Source organism: Balaenoptera ricei, chromosome 4, assembly GCF_028023285.1.
Source record: "Balaenoptera ricei isolate mBalRic1 chromosome 4, mBalRic1.hap2, whole genome shotgun sequence".
Taxonomy (NCBI): domain Eukaryota; kingdom Metazoa; phylum Chordata; class Mammalia; order Artiodactyla; family Balaenopteridae; genus Balaenoptera; species Balaenoptera ricei.
In genome coordinates this window covers 139,695,223-139,703,488 of record NC_082642.1, presented here as the reverse complement: position 1 = coordinate 139,703,488, position 8,266 = coordinate 139,695,223, and the positions used below count along the sequence as shown (strand labels likewise).

The following is an 8,266-nucleotide window of genomic DNA, read 5'->3' as shown; positions in this document are numbered from 1 at the left end:
ATCGTTCCCTTGCCACCAACATTATTTCTTTCTTTCTTTCTTTCTTTTTTTTTTAGAGAATGGAGTTTATTTATTTATTTATTTATTTATTTATTTATTTATTTATTTTTGGTTGTGTTGGGTCTTCGCTTCTGTGCGAGAGCTTTCTCTAGTTGCGGCAAGCGGGGGCCACTCTTCATCGCGGTGCGTGGGCCTCTCACTATCGCGGCCTCTGTTGTTGCGGAGCACAGGCTCCAGACGCGCACGCTCAGTAATTGTGGCTCACGGGCCCAGTTGCTCCGCGGCATGTGGGATCCTCCCAGACCAGGGCTCGAACCCGTGTCCCCTGCATTGGCAGGCAGATTCTCAACCACTGCGCCACCAGGGAAGCCCCCAACATTATTTGTTGATCACCAGTTGCTTCCATGTTGACAAGTCCCTGTTGCCTCCTTTCTGATACAATATTAGTCAACTTCCCACCACTATTTATTCAGGAGATAGCTTATTGATCTTGAAGTATTTTATTATACTTGTTACCAAGACACCAAAATTCTACCTTCGCTTGCCTTCCTTTTCATGTTTTTTATTTATAAACACATTAAGCACTACTTACCATGACAGCTAAGCATACTTTACAACTCTTAACACTATTCCATATGGAATATAATACCCTTACAATATAGTATAAACCCTTATTATAATATATATCAATATTACCCTTAGGTAGTATATGTATATTATATAATACCTTATGTAATACCTATATAATACCTTATATATATAATACCTAATGTAATATAATACCTTGTCTGAATCAACACGTGTTGAAATACAAATTTATTATATTTGAGAATATAGGAATTAGAAATCAGAAAGAAAGAAGCTAAGGTAGAATTATGAACACTGAGCTCAGTAGATACTCTACATTTGTCTTCTACCTTTATAAAATTAGAACCTGCTAATAATCTTAAGTAAATTGTTAAAGTAATATAGTTTTGCCCTGATGCCATTAGCCATCATACCATAAGGTAACTGCTACTATTTAGCCTCAATTTTCCATTTTCAAGGTAAAACTGATGTTAACTTAGTTTTCTACTAAGTTTATAATGAAGTTGTAAGGAATCTAGAATTCTCATTCACATTATTTGAGGGTTTTTTTTTTTTAAGTTTGAGTTATATTCATATCTGAATATCTAACTTAAAGTAGTAAAAACAGAAAATATTGATTTAAAACCTTAATCCTATTGCTTAGTGCATGTAATAAAAGGTAATGTAAAAAGATACTGTTTATAAACAACATTTGAATATTTTTGTTATATTCCTTTCCAAAATGAACTTTAAAGTCAGTGGTTTAAGAACCATGAATGTCCTTGCTAGAAGGCTTTTTTTCCCTCAGAGTTTCCTTTTAGGGTTACTTTGGTGTTTTGGATCTTCAGTGATAAATGTAGTCACTCATTTCCAAATGCTGTAAAGATGATTTCCCCAGTGATGGTATTTGGCTAAATTGGTCCAGCGTCTTAGTTGTAGATCATAGTCGGCAAGGTTCTTATGAACAGTCTCATTATCCAGTACCTTATCTGTTGGCAGGCAGACATGAAATATTGTAGTTGGCTCATGTGTATATAGTCCTACAGAAAAAGACCCACTCTCTGAAGATCTGAGTAGCATGGTCACAAAATGTAGAGAATAAAGCATGATAAGACTTACAATCTCCAAACTAATCTTTATATACAGAAAGAGCCTGTGTTTTCATATTTACACTTAATGCCTTAAACATTTGTATTGTGGCACCTTGGAAAGCTGTAGGGGATAAGAGGGTTGGTGGAAGTCATGCCTATGGACCTGAGTTAGCAATTAAGTTCTTACAGTTGATCAAAAACTTTAGCAATGTAAAGGTGTTGACCCCTTTCACCAACACGGTAGACTCAGGTCTGTAATCCATGTTTCTCTTTACTTAGGTTGATAGAAAATATGCTTGTTCTTAAATTTCATCTTTCACTCTCATCTCTTCCAGCCAGAAAAATCTACTTAACCTTCATCACTGAATGCTCGCACCTCCCTCCTGTGTCCCAAGCTTGTTCCAGATGCTTTCTTTTTCTTATAGCCATTTTCTTTTATTAAAGGCAGAGAGAATTCAATACCTTCATTTTCTCATAGCTCTTCTTACACCTCTAGGTGCAGGAGATATGAGAGTCATGATTATGTCACTTACTACTAATCCTGCTGTGCGAAATGGGATAGTAGACTGATAGGTACAAGCATAGACACGGGCAAAGTTCATCTCCAGCAGATTATATAGAGACGTAAAGCATACAAACCAGTTACCAATTTAAATGTGTTGCAGGTTTTCATCATTTGACTAAGGTCTTGTCTCTCCAGCCATTTTTCTATCAACTTCAACACAAGGGAACAGTGGTAGCCAAGGCAAGGTGGCATTGGAGGGTATACCTGATAGGTAAGGCCCTGCTTAAGGCCCAGTGGAGCTCTGTGGGAGTTTGGGATTCTGTTTACGTTGAAACAAACTATTGGGTTAGCCAAAACGTTCATTCGGGTTTTTCCGTTAAGATGGTATGGAAAAACCCAAACGAACTTTTTGGCCAACCCAATAACTCTGTTGCCCTACAAAGCTGGACAAGACCTCGAGCTACTTCCTATGCTTTCAAATGATCTGCCTAGGAAAAGGGTTGAGAAGGAGTGAAAAGGAGTCAAGTTTTAATGCTTCAGTCCACAGGTAACTCAGTACTTGAAGATGGAATATCAGATTTGGAGAAGGATGTCTGTGAAGTCTGGAGCAATTCAGTAACTGTTTAATCTTCTGAGATCTATTTGTAAATATTGGGAAAAGGGAGGGCTCAATCCTGTTTCCCCCTTTTTTTTTGCTGTCTATTTTCTTTCCAAAAGTCCTTCCCTATGGCTCATGTTATATTCCAAGGACTTCACATTTATATATCAAACTCTGTAAAACTTGTATATCCTATCCACTACTTGACATACTTAAATGAGAAATTTTAATTTTTCACAGATCTCTCTTGGCAAATGCTCATTTTGGATAACTGTACCCACACTCAGCCAATTATCATATCTAAAAATAAAGCCATTTTGAGACATTATTTCCTTTACCTCACCAGCCTATAGTGTCTTTAATTTCTATTCTAATTAGAAAACATGTCCTGATTATGTGTGTTTATCTCTCTATCCTTCTTTGCACCTAAGTGCAAGACAGTCACTTATGGATTGCTGTAATAGTCACCTGACATGGGTCTCTCCTTTTATTCTTTATTCTTTATAGTCAGTGGTCCACTCAGTGGATAAAGAAATCTTAAAAATACATATAAGATCAATGTGACGTCAAAGCCGAAAGAAGAACCTTTTGGTATAGAGGAAATTAAAAATTGCGTCAAATGCTGACTAGCTGAAGATGTTTACAGACTAGCAAACACAAAATTCAGCAGTATAAGTGTCATTAGTGATATGGATAAAAGCAGTTTGAGTGAAATGGTGTGGAATGAAGTGGGATAAGAAGAGAAAGGCGGTGATAAACCAGAGATTTGGGTGAAAGAAATAAGGAAATGGATAAATAGCTGGAGAGAAATGTGAAGGAAGAGAGATGTTTGGCATGAGAGCATGCATGCATGCACATGTGGTTGTGATAGATTTCATTGTAAAAGACATCCATGTATGTCTGTATAATGGTGGAAGAAAATCCAGAAAAGGGAGAAACTTGAGTTGCAGATGAGAGAAATGGGATGAGGAATCTGAGATTTGAGTTCATGGTAGACAAAGCAGCTAAATCTAGAGGATAGAATCATGGAGAGGAGGAAACATTGATGAACTTAATCTCAAACTGTGCCAGCTCTCCTTCCTTCAAATATTTGCTTACCTGTAAACGACTTGTATGCTAGATGAAGAATTACCAAGAATTACAGCAGAAAGAAGTAGCAGGGAGGCTAAAGGCTTAGCAAAAATAGCTACATGTAAAACACTGATGGATCTCACAAATACAACCTGGAATGAACAAAAGTAAGAAATCCCACATCAGGCATAACTAATCACCAGTGATAGAAATAAAAATAGTCATCTTTACCAGGGGAATTGATAGCACTGTAGAGGGATCACAAGATAGGATTCTGAAGTGCTTAAAATGTTATGTATTTTGATGCGGGGGGAATTACATGGGTATATATCAAACATCAAACCATACACTTAAGATTTTTATTACTTTCTGCAGGTACGCCACGTAGCAATTGAAAAACAAACAAACAAAAAACCCTTGCAGATTTTATAATCCCCTTGGATTAGTCAGGCTACGATCATTATTTGAATTAAGTGTAGCTAGATAAACTGGTTTATTCCTCCTTTCGTCACACACAAACAAGCCATTAAATCCTGAGCCCCACGAGAGCGGGAGATTTGTCTGCTTTGTTCCTTGACATATTCCAGCTGTTCAGCAGTAAGATTTAACAGCTGTTATCAAATGATGAGTGTTTTCATGACTCAGTATTTTGGGCAAACAACTCTGCCTGTTAACTCCCACCCCATTTTACTCTATATAGTGTGAATATGAATAAGCCTGAAGATGTTTAAAAAAGAAATTTTCTCAAGAGTTCAAATTTATCCATTTATTAAGTCTCTGAATTTGGGGACACACATGAAACAGAAATACCAGCAGATACCTTAATTCTGGTTATATAACTGGCATATTATCGACTCATTTGGTAAACTGCCATCCAATATCAAAATTAGTATTTTTCATCATTTTGGGTAATTTGTCTATTACTGTAATATTAATATGTTTGCATGATCTTTGAACATCTAGTGTTATAAACTTTATTTTCAGGAAGTGTATAATTTGCATAAAATTTAAGGCTGGAGATATTCAAGTTTGGGGCTATAAAAGATGGAGAATGAAAGCAAGAAGGAATTCTCAAAACTTCCCTAAATCCAACAGTCCCACATAAAGCAGGAGCTGCAGATCACAATCCATAGATCTATGACAGTGACTGGGGACAAGTCCAGGGCTTTTTTATACATCTCTTAAATCTTCCCTGAAATAGAGGGAGTTGCCCTACAGTGTGAACCCTGAAACACCCACCAGTGTGACAGTTCCATTTTTACTTCTCCCAATAATGAGCTACGGAAAGAATATATAATAGGAATATAGAAGTCTATAGGTGGATGGGACCAAATTTCACATAAGTGAAAAAAAATCAGTAATCTTCCCTCTGAGCTGTACAGATGCTACCATTTCTTGCCAAATCTTGAGCATTTAATTTTCTCCAGTAACAAATCATGTGATTTCCAGTAATTCATTTTCAACTCAGAAACTTTTGTTTATACACTTATCCCATGTAGATGTGTCTCTGAGATGCTCTAACACAAGTGCTATTTTACTTCTCGTTTGAAAGTTTTCCTCCATCTTTTGACAGTAATAGTAGGTACCCTCTCAAACTCATATTCAAAATTAATATAATTTTAGGCATAAAGGATACTGACCCTAAAACTTTAAGTCTTCATCTGTCTTGTGTTCCTCTCTCTGGGTTTCCCTACCTGCAATATCCAGTTGATATTTTTTATCTAGAATAGCAGGTGTATTATGTGTTCCTGTAATCTGCAGTGAGATTTAACTTAAAAGACCTATAAGCCTTCTCAGAGTGTAATTTGGTAAGTGTTTGAAGATGGGGGAATTATAAATTGTACTTGCATTTGACCTATTCTGTCTCCTAGATTTCCTAACTTAATCATTTCACTTCACTACAGGTCACCAAACCCCCTTACATAATGGTAGTATTAATCATGTTGCCAAATCTACAGTTAAGGTACCTTGCTTTTCTATGACTCTAATGTTCTTTTCAACATGTCTGGGACAGGGGATATTTTTGGATATCTCAGTCCTAAACTTTATTTATGCCTTTTCCCTCACTGTCTCTTTGTATGCCTTAAGAGAAATGTGACTATCATTGCCAAAGTTTCCTTGGAGAGCTTGGGAGATAGTAAGACTTTTATCTCTCAGACATGTTCAGTTAGTCTCACAAGTATAACAGTCTCTCCTGTAGAACATTTTCAAGACCCATTATAGGTGTGCCATTCCTGTTCCTATCTGCACCTCTGCCTCACACCCAGATAACAGTCAGACTCACATAATTAAATCCATTTTTCATTTGTTTCCTTCTACGATGGTTTTGTTCTTGCAGAATTCCTCTTATATATTGTTTTTAATTTTTGCTTTAAAACTCCATCATATTTAAAATTTGAATTTTTAAAATTTGTATATTTGTATAGCTTAGTTTGGGCTTATATACTTAAAATTCCAAGACGATATGCCATTTTTATTAAATGTTTCTTATTTTCTTTACTATTCCCCATTTTCCATTTTTTTTAACTTTATTTTATTATTATTTTTTTAACATCTTTATTGGAGTATGACTGCTTTACAATGGTATGTTAGTTTCTGCTTTATAACAAAGTGAATCAGCTCTACATATATATATATCCCCATATCTTCTCCCTCTTGCATCTCCCTCCCACCCTCCCTATCCCAGCCCTCTAGGTGGTCACGAAGCACAGAACTGATCTCCCTGTGCTATGTGGCTTCTTCCCACTAGCTATCTATTTTACATTTGGTAGTGTATATATGCCCATGCCACTCTCTCACTTCATCCCAGCTCACCCTTCCCCTTCCCCGTGTCCTCAAGTTAATTTGCTATGTCTGCGTTTTTATTCCTGTCTTGCCCCTAGGTTCTTCAGAACCATTTTTTTTTTTCTTTTTTAGATGCCACATATATGTGTTAGCATACGGTGTTTGTTTTTCCCTTTCTGACTTACTTCACTCTGTATGGCAGACTCTAGGTCCATCCACCTCACTACAAATAACTCAGTTTTGTTTCTTTTTATGGCTGAGTAATATTCCATCGTATATATGTGCCACATCTTCTTTATCCACTCATCTGTCGATGGACACTTAGGTTGCTTCCATGTCCTGGCTATTGTAAATAGAGCTGCAATGAACATTGTGGTACATGGTTTGGCTTGTCTGAAAAGATGAAAATTCACTGTAGAGATCCAGTCAGAAGTATGATGCATTCAAAACAAACATCAGTTAGAAGGTCATTGCGAAGTTCTAGATAAGAGGTAATATGGTTAGGGTGCTAACAATGGGAAGGAAAAGTGTTTGGATAGAGATTATAAATATTGTAAGTTTTAGCTCAAAGAAATCGGTTATGCTAGATATAGCATGCGAGCACAAGAAAAGAGTCAAGACTGACTCAAGATTTTTGGCCTAAATTGCACATAAAATGAGGCAACACTGTGAGACCAACCTATTATTTGGAAAAAGTGAAAGTCAAGAATTAAGTTTTGGTTATTTCAATTTGCAGCTGCTAATCAGGATTCCAAGAGCAGAATTTCAGATGATATGTGTGTCAACATGGGAGAAAAGTAAGAAATTTTATATATATTTATATTTGGCTACTGAATTAAATCCCATATCTCTGTGTCTTACAATATTTTTTTTTTCTTAGATCACAGTTCAGTACATGTTGCATGACTCTCCAAGAAATGGCACTGTGTTCTTATCTCCTGTCATTCTGTTTTGCTGTCATTTAGACACATGACCTAGGTAGCCTTCACAGAAGGAGAGACATAACAGAATAGCATGTAGGGGTCTTTATGCCCAGGACTGAAGGGTTCCAAATACAGCTTTCCCTCAGTACCTGCAGCGGTACCTCTAGGACCTCCCCACATCTAAAATCCTCAGATATATAAGTCCCATTGTTAGCTCTCTGTACCTGTCATTCCACATTCACAGATTCAACCAACCTTGCATAGTGTAGTAATATATACATTTATTGAAAAAAATCAGCTTAAAACTGGACCCACACAGTTCAAGCCCATGTTGTTCAAGGGTCAACTCTACTTTTTCCCACACAATCCTGACCAGAATGCAGTCATCTGGCACTGAACTAATTGCACAGAAAAGCTGAGAAAGATTTTTATCCTATCTGCTCATGAATAGCAGGTAACCAAGAAATACTTGGCAGTCTCTGACACAGTAGTTATGAGGAATTAATGAAGGGTCTCTTTACAAGATTACACTTCATTGTAGTTTGATGGGTCTTATTTACTGTCTGGGGAGAGGTTTCTTTTAATACAGGTGAGCTTGTGGGCAGAGTTATGTTGTGCCGTAGAACACAATTAGACAGATCTCATGCCATAAGAGGACTTGGAAAGGTAATTTGGAAAATAAATCTTGTGCCACAATGCAGTGGTAATTGAACAGGAATATCTTGAA

The 8,266-nt window shown here is 36.7% G+C and overlaps 1 pseudogene; it reads right to left on the bottom strand.

Moving 5' to 3' along the window:
- Positions 1–1,390: 1,390 nt before the first annotated feature.
- On the bottom strand, positions 1,391–7,770 carry LOC132364436 (protein downstream neighbor of Son-like; annotated as a pseudogene).
- Between the last annotated feature and the right edge of the window lie 496 nt (positions 7,771–8,266).